This window comes from Leptinotarsa decemlineata, unplaced genomic scaffold (assembly GCF_025532065.1).
Source record: "Leptinotarsa decemlineata unplaced genomic scaffold, Ldec_3_MD MMD2_tig00002159_RagTag_RagTag, whole genome shotgun sequence".
Lineage (NCBI taxonomy): Eukaryota > Metazoa > Arthropoda > Insecta > Coleoptera > Chrysomelidae > Leptinotarsa > Leptinotarsa decemlineata.
Window position 1 is genome coordinate 8,322,605 of NW_027412574.1, and position 15,969 is coordinate 8,338,573.

At 34.3% G+C, this 15,969-nt stretch overlaps 1 protein-coding gene across 1 annotated transcript in view; it reads right to left on the reverse strand.

Moving 5' to 3' along the window:
* LOC111509729 (uncharacterized) overlaps nt 1–15,969 on the reverse strand; it is a 44,891-nt gene that overhangs the window by 15,163 nt on the left and 13,759 nt on the right. Inside the window, exon 2 of the mRNA XM_074177205.1 lies at nt 4,390–4,654. The gene's annotated coding sequence lies outside the window, so the exon portion shown is untranslated. The remainder of the gene's footprint in view (nt 1–4,389; nt 4,655–15,969) is intronic.

Consider the following 15,969-nt stretch of genomic DNA (forward strand, 5'->3'; position numbering starts at 1 on the left):
TATTCGTTTGAGTAGCCATACTTTCCGTAGTTTTTGTCTCTTGGTTCACTTTTTGCTGTTCCAGTTCGTCTATGTGTTTTTGCATCTTTGTGATTATTTTTTTATGGTGGTTCAACTCTTCATTAAATTCTGATTCCAACTGTAATGCATCATTCATCAGGGTTACTTTATCATTTTTCAGTTTATCCATATGATTATCTTTCAACTGGCACTCTAAGGAAAGTTCACTAATGGTTTGTTCTAAGATGTTAATTTCATCAAACCTGTTTTCTTCTTCCCCGCAACATAGGATTAGGTTATCATTTAAAAATTTCACTTTATCCTTGAAACTTTTTTGTAGACAACTTCTATGATAAACACTGTAACATTTTGTACATACATAGTGAATAAGAGGTCTTGATTTACAACATTTGAACAACATTATATTGGAACACATTCACTCACACACACTGCACTGCAATCGTGTGATCTGACTTCCCTGAAATCCCTTTGAAATCCCTGAAAGAATCTGTAAAAAATTAAAAAAAACTGAAATTACAATGAAATAACATACACGCAACAACCAAAAAAAATTAAACTGTTAACACGAGCTGAAAAAATTTAAAAATTATTTGTTACCGTGTTAGGAATCACACGTTAAAAGGTAAGACCTCGTTAGTAATTAGCTCGCACAAGTTTCTCAACTTCTGAGAGTTGTCGTTCGTATGGGAGCGACAGCTGATTAACGGAAAAATGATTTTAAACAGATTTTTTGAAAGAAAAGATTCCAAACTAAGTTACTTCACAACGTTTCGATTTGTTACTATCCACAATCGTCTTCGGGTGATAACTGGACTTATTTCTTTGAGATCTGACTATTTATTGGTCATTCGACTGCTTTCACCTATCCCCTATTCCGTCTTCCGCTTCATTGGTTTTTAGCGGGAGCTGACCGTTTGGCGGGAGTTGGTCGTGTTCCTCTTGATTAGAGGTTTCCATATGTAACGTATCTCTACGCAAGCTTGGCTGAATGCGTTGTTGGACAACATCTATGCGGCTTCTTTGAATTTTCTCCTAAACCAGTGTTTCTCCTTGTGAATGATTTCAGCTTGAGCCCACTTGATGTTTTGTGGATCTGTCTGTTTAAAATTTGTTTTTCCGTTATTCAGCTGTCGCCCCCATATCTGTTCTGTTCTGTTTTTCCCCCATACGAACGACAACTCTCAGAAGTTGAGAAACTTGTGCGACCTAAGGACTAACGAGGTCTTATCTTTTAACGTGTGATTCCTAACATATGAACAACTTTCAGAAGTCGAGAAACTTGTGCGAGCTAAGGACTAAAGAGGTTTTACCTTTTAACGTGTGATTCCTAACACGGTTGCAGAATCATCCCAGCTCCAACCAGATAAATTCTCTCGAGAAAAATATCTGGTCGAGGCGGGAATCGAACCCACGGCCTTCCAATCGTGAGTCGGGCACACTACCACCGCGGCCAATTCCACAATATGAGTCGAAACATGCTCTGCTATTCCGGTTTTGCTGGTTTCTTCTCGCTGTGTGTGTTTTGTATGCTCGGCAATGCGAACTTTCAAATGCCTCTTAGTTTCACCGATGTATGATTCTCTGCACTCGCAGGATATTCGGTAAATGCAATTCTTGGAATCGCAGTCCGCGTTTGGTGGCCTGGTTTTAGTGAGATTGCTACGGATAGTGTTCCCAGATCTGTAGCAGGTTCTGATGTTATAATTGGACTCAATCCTCCTTATTCTTTCCGACAATCCTTGTACTTCCGTACAACATTTTTAATTTTTTCAACTCGTATTAATAGTTCTTTTTTTTTGGTTTTGTTTTTGGTTGTTGCTTCTATGTTATTTCATTGTAATTTCAGTTATTTGCTTAATAAAATCGTTTTTTCAGCTGATCTTTTTAATTTTTTTCAGATTCTTTCAGGAATTTCAAATCAATTTATATCATATTATACAATGGAAGTTCGAACTGATGAGATATTACAGTTTAAAGTAGACTCATAAAAACGGACAAAACTTTTAAAACAACCTAATGAATGTGAAATAAAAAATTCAATAAAAAATTACTATCTTCGTTAATCTACAAAAAAAAATTTTCTTGCGAATTCAAATGGAAGAAACACTATATTATTATGTGCATGAACAAACAAAACAAGATTGAAAACTATTTACTAAGGTATGTTCAAAAATGGTAAAAAAATCTTTCTTCTTATTTTTTACCGTTTTGTCTTTGAGAGTATCTTCATTTGTCACCCATAATATAGCCTAGTGAGTAATCAAATGTTCATAAAGGCTAAAAATGGTGGGTACTCATGAATCATTAAAACTTATTTTTCGTGGACCCGTAATTTCAGGAAAAGTACATTTCCGATCATTATAATGTAATTGTATTTAAAGTTTAAAACGGTAAAATTCAACAATGATATAGAGTGGGTATTCCGTAACCCAATAGAAGTGAAATACAGGGGCGGATTGTGTATTTGTGGGGCCCTAGGATAAACTACTCGGAGGCCAATTGTCATTTTGTCAAGAAACTGTTTTCTATTGTGATGTGGTAGGTATAGGAAAAAATGGACAAATAAAAAATATTTATTCATTTACAGTTCGTGTTTATGTTAGTACAAACAGCAATTTTACATTATTATAAATAAACATTTCCGCATTTTCGTACTGCAAATTCCGTTAATTGCTCATCACATTGTAAATCCTCCGTTGAATCATAATTTATGAAAATAATTGATAAATGATTTATTTGACCGTTTGACATTGTTCCCTTTCATTTGTTTTCTATGTACGACATTCTGGAGAAAGAGAACTGGTGACTGGCAATGTCAAAAAATATTTGAGATGGTATAGCAATTTGTGAAAACACCAAGTTTTTCTGCGTAAATTAGCAAGAGGTATATTTGCTTAGACTGTGGTAAGTGACATTTTAATGGATTTTTCATATACAGTTAGTGAGTATACTTGAAGTCTGGCTATAAATCAAATCATCTAAAAGAAAAATTCGTTCAGGCCAGTCCAAACTCCCTACACTGTAAGTTAATAGACTGACACCTATCAGAAAACTACTACTCCCCTGGCTAATACCACGAGGGGCGTTGGATTATACCCTACAGGTGTCAGTGCAGGATTCTTCACTGAACTTATTCCTGCAAATGCTGTTGGCGATACAACTGCCGCGATAGATTTTCAATTATTGGAACACACTTGCAGACCGGTTTCGGGCTGTTTGGCCACTCGTCAGTGCAAGGTTGTGTCTATCATCAACATAAAGTCGATGATTTCCGATAATTGAAAATCGAATTCCTTCAGAGTATCATTCCTCGAACATGGCTGAAGCGGACAACAAACAACAGGTTTGTCATCGTCCCATCTTCCTGTGAACGAGGTAACCAACCGCATATCCGAAATTTGCCCAATTCCTCGTATAAGGAATAAACACTTTTCACATATAGTCAGTGGGCATACTTGGTGTCAGTCTATTAACCTACAGTGTAGGAAGTTGAGACTGACCTGAACAAATTGTTCTTTAGATGATTACATTTCAATTGAATGCACTTATTCACCGAATGTTACATAATTGTGAGAAGACCATCTGATCTGACTTGAACTTTTCAACGTAACTTTTAGTTTTGTTCCACGATTTAACAAGTTCCACCTATGAGTCAAACATGAAAAGAAAATTGTATTTGATGCACAATTTTGGTTAGGAACCACTTCAACAGATACTTCAGCAATTATGTCAAGAGAATATGCAGTATATACTGTACTGTATTTTCTTGTTTCAGTGGTGCTTGTACACCTTTTTTTGTAAAAATTTTTGTAGAGTAATAAAATAGTATACCAGTATGACTTCTTGATTCAATGAACAAAACGCATCTTTCATACACATTTCCCTGGATCGTAATATAATAACAAGTTGGTCATTGTGTGATAAATCTGGGTGTGAGTCCATTACAATTAAATGACACTTTCGTCATATAATTTTTAGTTATGATTTATTCAGTCATCTCCCACCATTGCCCATGATCTCAATTATTAGGTTGTTCCAAAAGTTTTTTCCGTTTTAATGTCATGTTTTTGTAGCTCCATACCTGGGGGTCAGCTCTCTTACGGTTTTTGATGATTCAAAACGTACTGGAAATATCAAAGGGCTCGAAAAATGTGTGCCCCACGATTTCAAAGATTGAAATAAATTGTCACGATTCGAGGCCTGTTCTTTGTGGAAGCTTTATATTAATTTTCCGGATCTTATTCTAAAAGTCAGTCATTTTACGAGAGAGGATGTGATTAATAAAATCATTAATTAGCAACACTGGCTATAAGGCAATGTCAACATATTTCTCAAACACAAACGCAATATTTTCCGTCTCAATATTACCGTTCTCTTGCTGTACAGTTATATCGTTCTTAGGAGGATCAGAAGGTCGCTGCTAGTCAAGATCTTGCCCATTTTGATCACTGTTATTTTTCCTGATTTTGCGAGTTTCTACTTTCTGCAGATAAATCCTCTTCGGCTAAGAATCCTTCATTTTCGCTTGTAAATGGATTTGTAGCTGTTTCATTTCCATTTGCACATTATTTTGCACATTTATTTTGTTTTTCTCGGTCTAGCAGAAAGTGTAAAATATGAATATGATAGTTTCCTGAAAATAAACAAAGAACGTATTCATCGATTATCGATGAGGTAATCAATATACTATTTTGTCCCTCTTGTCTCATTTTAATATCAATACCTTGTAACAAGTTTAACAATTTACACATTTATACTAATATTATAAATGAGAAAGTTTATCAGGATGGATAAATGTATATGTATGTATGTAGGTTTGTGGTACTTTCACGCCTAAACGACTGAACGGATTTAGATGAAACTTTACATAAATAAAGCTCATATATCAGAATAACAAAGGTTTTGAGTAATTTTGGTCAGTGCTAATACTGATAAGATCATCATGAAAAATGGGAAATGAAACTTTCTATGTTTTTATACCACTTGTATTTGTAACTAACGTTACTGCAGATTCGTTATAAGAACATGTTATTATATTCGTCTGAGAATGTCTTTATAGGACGAAACTGCAGTAACTTTAGTTACAAATACAAGTGGTATAAAAACATAGAAAGTTTCATTTCCCATTTTTCATGATGATCTTATCAGTATTAGCACTCTCATAATAATTACATAACTGGTTTTTGTTTGTTTTTGCACTTTGACGGCAAGAACAATATTGCGTCGGGCGATAATCTGCGGGAAATCCCCCGTAATGAACGTAAATTCCCGCTAAAAATTACACCGACCATCAAGGGCGGAATCAACATTCAAGACTGAAATGAAAGGAAAAAGTGGAACCTCTGGCTTAGAATGAATCAAAAACAAGCACTGTTACCAAACGCCAGCACTGCAACTCTCTTTTCGAAGCATGTTTTAACTACCAAGCTGGAGTCTTCAGAAGATGAAGTACACTAGTTCCTGACTCAAAAACTGGCCATTATTTATATCTAATAGGGTATACTTCCACTTTCAGGCACCCATCAATAAATTCGGGTAGACACTCGCGGATTGAAAGATCCCACTTACTTCAACAGGGCGATTCATATAAGGATAAACAATGAACTGTTTCAAATGGGACCTTTGTCATTGTTCATATTTCTCATGCCACACATTGGTATTTGTAGACTTTCGAAAGCATCCGAAAATCTGGTGTCATGTACCTACCGATCTCAACAATTTCAGACAGTTCCATTCATTATATGGCCACTCTCCAAGGCGTTTTGAGCGACATTCGATTTTTCTGGTTTCCAAAATCGGATTTATGTCACGTGTTCTTTGAAACGTGTTTTAATAGTTCGCTTAGTCTGACCGATGTACATTTGTAACAGTCCTCGCATCCTATCTCTATTTCATACAAGCGTTTGTATAAAAACGCTTGTATGTATTCACTATGGTATAGTGAAACACGTGTTGCAGTTTTGTGAACTGTTTGGTGGAAAACTCACAATGAAGTGTTACTTGCATAAGCTATGGATTTTCATCAAGCATCGGCCAGATCCATCAAATATTTTAATATTTTATAGCAGATTCTTATATTGTTATTGATATTGTTTTACCCGCAAAAAATCCTGATACATTTTTATACAAAAAATGTGGGAATCTTCCAAAGAAAGGAGGCAGCAATCAATTTCAAAAAATCAACTAAGGTAGGTATGGCATTTAACGCCCAATGTGTAATAACGCCCGAATGCTAAAAATCGGAGATAATGCTGCACGAGTTATTTTACACTTTACACGCACATAGAATAAACCATTAGGAACGCGCGGGCGCGACGCGGCGCGGCTCACGCCACGACGCCACCAAATACTCAGTTGCGAACAACACCTCAAGGATGCAGATAGTGCTCGGTGTTATTATAAAAAATACCCCGACAAATTCGTAAGTTTTAGTTTATTTTCTATAATTTACATTTCCAATTTTGTGATTAGCATCCATTTTAGATACCTTTATTTCATATTCCATTGCCGATTTGATTGATTTGTTTGTAATTACATGTGAAAATATGAGATCTAGGTAGAAGGTACCTACTATTCGGGTAATATCGCCCCGTTAAGTGAGGTTTGGGCGTTAATAGCCTGTATGGGCGCTATTATCCTTAAGTGGGCGCATTTATACAAGGCGAAAATTTATGTGTATCATAATGATTTGCTTTTACAGATCGGGTAATTGAATCCATCTCATTCCACACGTAAGAGAAGAGGAGAGTCATGGTGAGAAGACACTATGGAAGCTGCCATTACAGCTGTGCAAAGAGGTCATTTGACTCAGCGATCAGCAGCAGCAAAGTATAATATTCCGCGAAGAACTTTAAGAGATCATTCAAAAACAGGTCAAGAAATCAAACGTATGGGGAGAAAGCCTATTTTAACGAATTAACAAGATTTAGCTTCGCGGATAAAAAGATTTGCAAGTATTGGGATTCCACTAACACCTAAATTCATTAGAAAACAAGCTTTCTAATTTTGCGGAAGATATGATACCAAAAATAATTTCAATTAGTCCAAAAGGATTGCCGGTGTAGATTGGTTGAGACACTTTTTAAAAATAAATCCATCCATTAGTAAACGAAAACCGCAAATAATGGACCCAGCTCGTGCACAAAAGTTGAATAAACTTTTATATGAACACGGGATTAAAAAAAAAACTTTTCCCAAAAAAAAATCGATTGAAGAGAGGCTTTGGGGAGGGGATTGGGGGTAGTTACTCTGAATAATCGATTTAATCCTTTCAAAGAAATTGTACCGCGATCTAATTTCAATATATGTGAAAATCCTGATGAAACATTCCCTATAGGGGTAGTTACCCTTAGTAATCGATTTTTTCGTTTCAGTGAAATGATACCGCATTCTCAATAATAATCGATGTACTCTTAGCAATGAAACAGTACCGCATTCTGATTTAGATGTTTTATCACAACAAAGAACCCCAATGATACATTTTCCCTGGTTTGTCCGGCCTCGAAAAGGATGTGGTAGGGACTTTGGTGCAATTCCATAATAGTTGATACTAATTTCTCAGAAATATTATTGCAATAAAACTGTTATCGATGACATGAGTAGATTCAACTCATTCGTGGCATAAAATTTTAATTTTATGATAAATTGAGTGCTTAGTGCTTAATCTTGTAATGTTATCAAGATTGGTGCTGAAGAGGTAATAAGTCAAATATCTTATTCCGAAACATCGGATGTCCGCCTTTGAGATTGAGAGGTTGCCATGTAAATGAAAATTTACCCCTTTCGTATACTATATAATAATGATAATAATAATAAACGTCTTTATTACTACAACCACAAAAAAATCACAGTATTAAGTTCTAACTACAAATAAAAAGTTATAGTAAAAGGCGAAGTTCAATTTTTGCAGCTATGCAAATAACTGCTGAACTGTTCTTCCACTTAACCTTAGCACTTATTGTGTAGCAATTCTGTTAATGATATCTAATTCAATTCCATTTTGAAAATTTGGAGTACAAACCTAATAGGAAAAAGTGTTTTTTGTATAATTCAATGCTCATGTAAAAGTAGTTGTTTCGATAGTATTTTTTCTCTTTTTAATTCAATTTTTATATGGACGTTGTTGTTTCGAGAAGGTTGTTTCTTCCAGTTTGTGTCTGAAAGTCAAAGCTTTATTCGTATGGCATACGAGGTGTTGCCTATGACTGGACTTTATCGTTTCTGAAGAATAGACAGCAGTTTGTTAGCTTGAAATATCATAGTGAGTCTACTAATACTACCTTTGATTCTGAGCGCTTGGACGTCACGATGGGTGTACCACAAGGATCTGTGATAGGTCCGATATTATTCCTTCTTTATAAATGAAATAGATAACTTCATCACAGATTCATTCATAACGATGTACGCTGATGACACATCCTTGATGGTGTCCAGTTATGTGGATCATCTTCTGTTTGAGAAGTGTGAAAGTACTCTGAAGTCAGTTGTGAATTGGTGCGGAAACAATTCATTGTACCTCAATGCTGAAAAAACTCAGTTGGTGAGATTCCACAATCGTCAAAGACAGTGCAAAAAAGTACAAATTCAAATAAATCATCAATCACTCAACAGTTCAGATGATACAGCATTTCTGGGGATAACCATGGATGCATGTCTGACTTGGAAAAAACACTGCACCCTCGTAATGAACAAATTGATTTCATTGCGTTACCTTTTCAGAAACCTCAGAAGCATTTAGACAGAACAACCATTATCTTTATATCACGCGCAAGTTGCGTCAAGGTTGCGATATGGCCTATGTATATGGGGTAACTGTACACTGGCTTCAGTGTACAGTTACCCCATATACATAGGCCATATTGTACAGAAAAGAAATATTCGTATAGTAGCAGGAGTTTCTAGTACATTTTCTTCTAGGGATATATTTCGAAAATTTAGAATTTTAATCCTATCTTGTATGTACATTTTTGAACTGTCAATCTATTTTTTAAAAACACGAACAGATTTCCTTCAAATGGAAGTATTCATAATGTGAACACTCCATGTTCTATTTCGTCAATATAAAACAACACTAAATTGTCCATCAGTGGTAGGTCTTACTATTTTCAATAAGCTACCTAGGTGTCTAAAAGATATAACAAACCTCAATAAATTCAGTAACTTGTTGAAGAATTATTTGAATGTTTTTATAATTTGCAAGAATTTTACGATTCGCAATACAGGCTGATTCACGGTGGATGTCACATTAGACGTTTCTGGTGAACCAGACAACGGATCACTTTGAAAATTGAATGGAGGGCATATTCGGACATTCTCTAGCCAACTAAAATATTTTCGATAATGCGGTGTTGCCGCTTCTATTAGAAAGCAGTTGCAACTTTGATTTTTCAAATGGAACACTCTGTATATAATATTATTTTTGGAATCTCCAACAATTGCCCGACAACTTTTCTTGATATTTTCCTATACCTATCTGTTACCGTTTTCGAAATAAAAATTAATTTCAATTTTTTTCTTCGAAAATCATGACTTCTAAAAATGCCGATATCTTTTAGTTAAGAAGTACTATGATATCGAAATTTGGTTTGGAGTTAGGTGATACTTGGACACTTCCCACACGTCAGCCTAATCTCCGTTACTTCAATACAGGGTGGTAAAAAAATACAGTGTTTTCGTTTGCTTGAAAAAGTTGCTGAAATTTGATTATTTTAAATGGAACACCCTATATATTATTGAAAATTCGGAAAGCTGCTGAAATTTGCTTTCTTTCTATGTATATCATACCTATACCTAACTAGTCAAGTTTCGGACTTATGAACATTTATTTGTGAAAATGTCCCTTCAGAATGGTATTTCCATTCGGTATTTGGTAAGCAGGCCATGATTACTATTTGACAGTAGCGTTGTGACATTCTCCTAATAATATCGACATTTTCGTCACTTCAGAAGTTGCAAATACCTTCAAAACGATGGAACAAAACTATTCAAACGAAGTTCTTATAAATTTGTTTATTATTTTTGGACAGTGTGACAAAATTATCAGCAGAACATGTAGAAAGTTCAATGAAATGTTTCCGAATCTACCGCCAATGAACCTCAAGAAATTTATACGAATTCATAACAATTTCAATGCATTTGGATCAACTTTAAAAGCACCAAGAAACTTGCCTCGACCCGTAACTTTCGAAGACAACCAGATTAATGTCTTAGCATATTTTCACGCATTTCCCGAGTCATCGATAAGAAGTACTGAAGAAGATTTGGGTATGAAATATTCATCGGTTCAAAGAGTCTTGCGAAGACATAAAATGCATGATTATAAATTCACCAAAATTCAAGCAATGAAGCCTCAAGATCCTGAACAGAGAGTAGAATTTTGTGAAATGTTGTTGACACGCATTCAAGAAGATCCACTTTTTTTAAATAAAATTATTTGGACTGATGAATCGAAATTTTCGAGAGAAGGGATTTTCAATAGTCATTATTGGTCCAGTGAAAATCCTCACGTCACAAAAGAAGCCGGATTTCAAGAAAAATTTTGTTTTAATGTTTTCTGCATGTTGCATGGACAACAAATTGAGGTACGTGATATACGAGGAGTCATTAACATCCAGAAGCTACCTGAATATTTTGGAGAATACTGTAGACAGTTTCGTGGATAATCTGCCACTCGAAGATTATTGAAACTGTTGGTACCAACTAGACGGAGCTCCTGCACATTGCACAAGAGAAGTGAGCGCAGAACTGGATAGACTATTTGACGATCGGTGGATGAGGCGCTTGGGACCATGGAATTGGCCAGCGAGATCACCCGATCTTAATCCATTAGATTTTTATTTGTGGGGAATGTTTAAAGAAAAAGTTTACAAAATACCCGTGCGTTCGAGAGATAAATTGTTAGAAAGGATTGCCCAAATATTTGAAGATTTGGATCCCAATGAAATCAGATCTGCCACCACGAAAGCAGTCAACACCCGCATTTCAAAGTGCTTGGAAGTGAACGGCCAGCGATTCGAACATATTTTGAAATATTCCACATGATTGTTTTACTTTTTTATAATTATTTATATCAATATTTCCAATTTCAAGTTTCTTGGTGCTTTTTTAAAGTTTATCCAAACATATTGAAATTGTTCTGAATTCGTATAAATTTCTTGAGGTTCATTGGCGGTAGATTCGGATACATTTCATTGAACTTTCTACATGTTCTGCTGATAATTTTGTCACACTGTCCAAAAATAATAAACAAATTCATAAGAACTTCGTTTGAATAGTTTTGTTCCATCGTTTTGAAGGTATTTGCAACTTCTGAAGTGACGAAAATGTCGATATTATTAGGAGAATGTCACAACGCTACTGTCAAATAGTAATCATGGCCTGCTTACCAAATACCGAATGGAAATACCATTCTGAAGGGACATTTTCACAAATAAATGTTCATAAGTCCGAAACTTGACTAGTTAGGTATAGGTATGATACACATAGAAAGAAAGCAAATTTCAGCAGCTTTCTGAATTTTCAATAATATACAGGGTGTTCCATTTAAAATAATCAAATTTCAGCAACTTTTTCAAGCAAACGAAAACACTGTATTTTTTTACCACCCTGTATTGAAGTAACGGAGATTAGGCTGACGTGTGGGAAGTGTCCAAGTATCACCTAACTCCAAACCAAATTTCGATATCATAGTACTTCTCAACTAAAAGATATCGGCATTTTTAGAAGTCATGATTTTCGAAGAAAAAAATTGAAATTAATTTTTATTTCGAAAACGGTAACAGATAGGTATAGGGAAATATCAAGAAAAGTTGTCGGACAATTGTTGGAGATTCCAAAAATAATATTATATACAGAGTGTTCCATTTGAAAAATCAAAGTTGCTACTGCTTTCTAATAGAAGCGGCAACACCGCATTGTCGAAAATATTTTAGTTGGCTAGAGAATGTCCGAATATGCCCTCCATTAAATTTTCAAAGTGATCCGTTGTCTGGTTCACCAGAAACGTCTAATGTGCCATCCACCGTGAATCAGCCTGTATATAAGTGTACCTGTGCTGTATTTTATTTTAATTTTGTTGTTGTTTTAATAACAACGGTGTTGCTCACACTGTGAATTATCTGTCATGGCTTTATGTGTACTTTGACGATTCCAATACATGTTATCTGTGTCTAATGGAAAATAAATATTATTATTATTATCTTTGTAAAGATTTCTTTTTGAATTTTTTTTTATCCTCTCTTTTGAAGATTACCACATTCTTTGTATGCAGATGGAGAAGTAGAAAGTAAAATATACCTCTTTCAATTTAAATGGAATTGTGTTATATATTATATAAGAACATGGGCTTTCACGACCAGAGTCACGATTTGATGAAATAAAATACGAGCTGGTAGAGCGAATTTAACTTCAAAAAATAAGTTTGATTTTGTTAATTCCAAAAATGAATATCTCCTGAGATAACCTGCCCGTTTCTAATGCTGTTTTACCTGTTTAATAATTATATTATTATTGTTATTGTTATTATAGATATTAATTTTGGGAAATAAAAAGAATGTATCGATCTTTTTGCATATTTTGAATCTGATCAACTTTTTCCAAAAACAATTTTCGATATTGTGAAAAATAAAGGTATCTAATTTATTCTTCAGTAAAATTATCGTGTAGGTATTGACAAACCTCACATATATCTGAAAAAAAATTCATAACCAACAGTTGAACTTTCACTCCCAGCAAAACTTTTCATGAAGAATTTTTTTCCTGAAAAAGTTTTCCATATGGTTCCAATTTAACGAGACATACTGTATTAAGGAAGGGACATCTTTATTGGTTAATATTTCAAGGGGTTTTCCATTTGAAGGGTTTCAAATGTCACAAGAACACTAATTTTGTAGAAACTTGGAATTCACACATATTATTGTTTGAGATAAAGTCTCGGGAAGTACAGCATGATTATGTGTCAACTACTTGGTGATACAAAATAAGATATAAATAAGTTTATCAATTAAAATATTGCTGAGAGCATTCCTAGTACGCCAACTACGTTTCTTCTAATCGAATAAGATATAGAAGAAAAAATATTCATTTCGGTGTTTCCAGTATATATTCTGAGGACAAAGCAAATTTATATTCATAGTATATGCGATTTGCAGTCTTACTCTAGGAAGTCATGATTATCAGTGGCGTTCCAGTTATTTTATTGATTACCTACTTTTCTCAATAAATAAATACAACGTGCATCAAGTTTGTTGACTAGATTTTGAAAATACAATAAATGGAGTATTTTCAAATAATTCTAATTACGTGATTGGAGGAATTTTGATTTTGCTAACTATCAGTATTATCTACTTATTGAAATTTTATTTATCATTCTGGAAAAAAGAGTTATATTAATAGTATACATTCAATGAACGTACTAAAATACACGAACATGCTTTTTTTACGGAGACAAAGAGAGAGAATTCTTCAAAAGGCGGAATTCAAGCCCTAATCAAAAAATGACAACACAACAAGACTGTGAAAATTAATTCAAGAATATGTGATTCATTTCATTAATTAAGTTACTGCCCTGTCTTCGAATGGGTAGGTATGCTATCGTGTAGAAATAGAAATAGCAACAATTCCACCATACATTGTTTTGTTATACAGTGTATTCCTTTAATGTCCCCACTCCTTTTATTTTTTGAACGGGTCAACTAAAAAAATTGAAATTCAGGATAATGAAATTGATACAAGAATACTTTATTTTGAAGTGAAATTGACAGATGAAACTTCCAAGATGGAGACTGGGCGCCATCTGGGAAAAAAATTAAATGGTAAGGGTGGGTCTTGTGACATATCTTTTTGAAGCTACTGACAAATGCTTCATAACCCTAGAATATGAAATCAATATCTTCACCTACTACAAAATGGCGGAACATTTAATAATTTCCTGAAGACAAACACATTAATATCAATATTTCTAGAAATATTCCTTTTTATCTGCCATATGGCAATTCCAACAACCCGATAAGGTTTGTTAAGTTACTTTTTGTTTATAAAAAATTGGAGTGACATCAACCCTCACGTTTTCCGGGAAACTCATACCCAATATCCAGAAAAAATTAACGTTTGGGCAGGAATATTGAAAAACCATATTGTGGGACCTTCATTTATTGATCAAAATTTAACAGGGGAACTGTAGTTGAATATGCTGGAAACTACTGTTGACCCTCTCATCACTGAAATCGTCGAAGCGAATTCTAATGAATGCGATATGGATATTGTATTCCAACAAGATGGAGTACCACCACATTATCCCAGACAAGTAAGAAACTATTTGGATATTACTTTTCCCGGTCGTTGGATAGGCCGTCGAGGTCCTACAGAATGGCCAGCCCGCTTACCAGATTTTACACCTTTGGACTTTTTTTATGGGGCTATTTGAAGTAAAAGGTGTATGAAACTGAACCTCCTTCAATATTGGATAAACGGTAGAGAATAACAAATATTTGTAGAGATATTGACGTTACTGTGTTCAAAAATGTTCGGTGTGAAATGACGGATAGGCTGTTCATATGTCAAAAAGTTCAAGGCAGCCATTTCGACCTCAAGCTTATTACCTCATATTATGTAGTTAAATATCAATGTATTCAGGTAATTATTAAAAGTTCCGCCATTTTGTAGTGGTTGAAGATTTCGACATTATATTCTAGGGTTATAAAACATTTGTCAGGAGCTTTAAAAGGATGTGTCACAAGATCCCCCTTTCTATTTTTCACTTCAAAATAAAGTTTTCATGCATTAATCTCATTATCCCAAATTTCAATTTTTTGAGTTGACTTTTTCAAAATATAAAAGGGGGCACATTAAAGAAATGCACTGTGTATCAAAGTGATCAGACAGCGTGTTCGGTGAAAGGTCCCAATTAGCATTATTTTTCCTGACATCTTCAACATATTCATACAGAAAAATTATTGAATTATACACACTGGTGAAAACGGCATGAAAACTCGTTCGGTGTAGTTTTTTAGTTTTTCACAGTCAGACAAACAGACGCGGCGAGTAGATTTTCTTTCATTAATTGGCTTCATGTTATAATCAGTTTTTTTTGTAAATTATTGAACAATGGTAAATTGTTCTAAAATGTAAAAGGTTGCACAATTTGTTTTTGATCAAGTATCCCACAATAGAGTGTACAAATAATCCATAGATCCTTTTTTGGAATTTCACTTCGAATGACTAGATGCCATAAGAAAAATGCTACTACAATTCAAAGAACACTAGCTGGCAATTGGCAAGAAGAACCTTAATCTATAGATGCAATAATGTAGACCTCTGGTTCTCCAGCAAATTATTTTCGATAGAAAGTCTGCTGATTTGAGAAAAAACATAACTTGACTAACTCGCAATGTGATCACAATGGTATTAATATTCTCTAAACGGTAGAATCAGAGAATACGTTACCTACGTACTCTTATCCCAACGGGACCGTTATTACAATCCAAATATGTACATGCTTTTCCAATGAGGGCTGAATAAAAAATGTTTCAATGAATTTTGCATCTTCAGTACACAATATAAATGTATAAAACAAAGTCGCTTCCCGCTGTCTGTTCCTATGTATGCTTGGATCTTTAATACTACGCAACAGATTTTGATGTGGGTTTTTTATTAGATAGAGTGATTTAAGAGGAAGGTTATATGTATATAACATACATAATATAGTAGAGAAACACTGATAATTTTTGAGGTTTCTAATGTAATGTCGTAAATAAAAACATTTTTTGCGCTTATTTTGCAAACGCTGTTATATGTATCTTATGAATAATCCACAATAACCATTTTTCATCCTCGAGAAATAATGGCCTATTTACGAAGCAAATTTAAACAATACAGCATTAATCTTTATCCAATTGAGTACCTTAAACACATTGTGCATTTAAATAGATCAATATGAACTTTTACAGCATG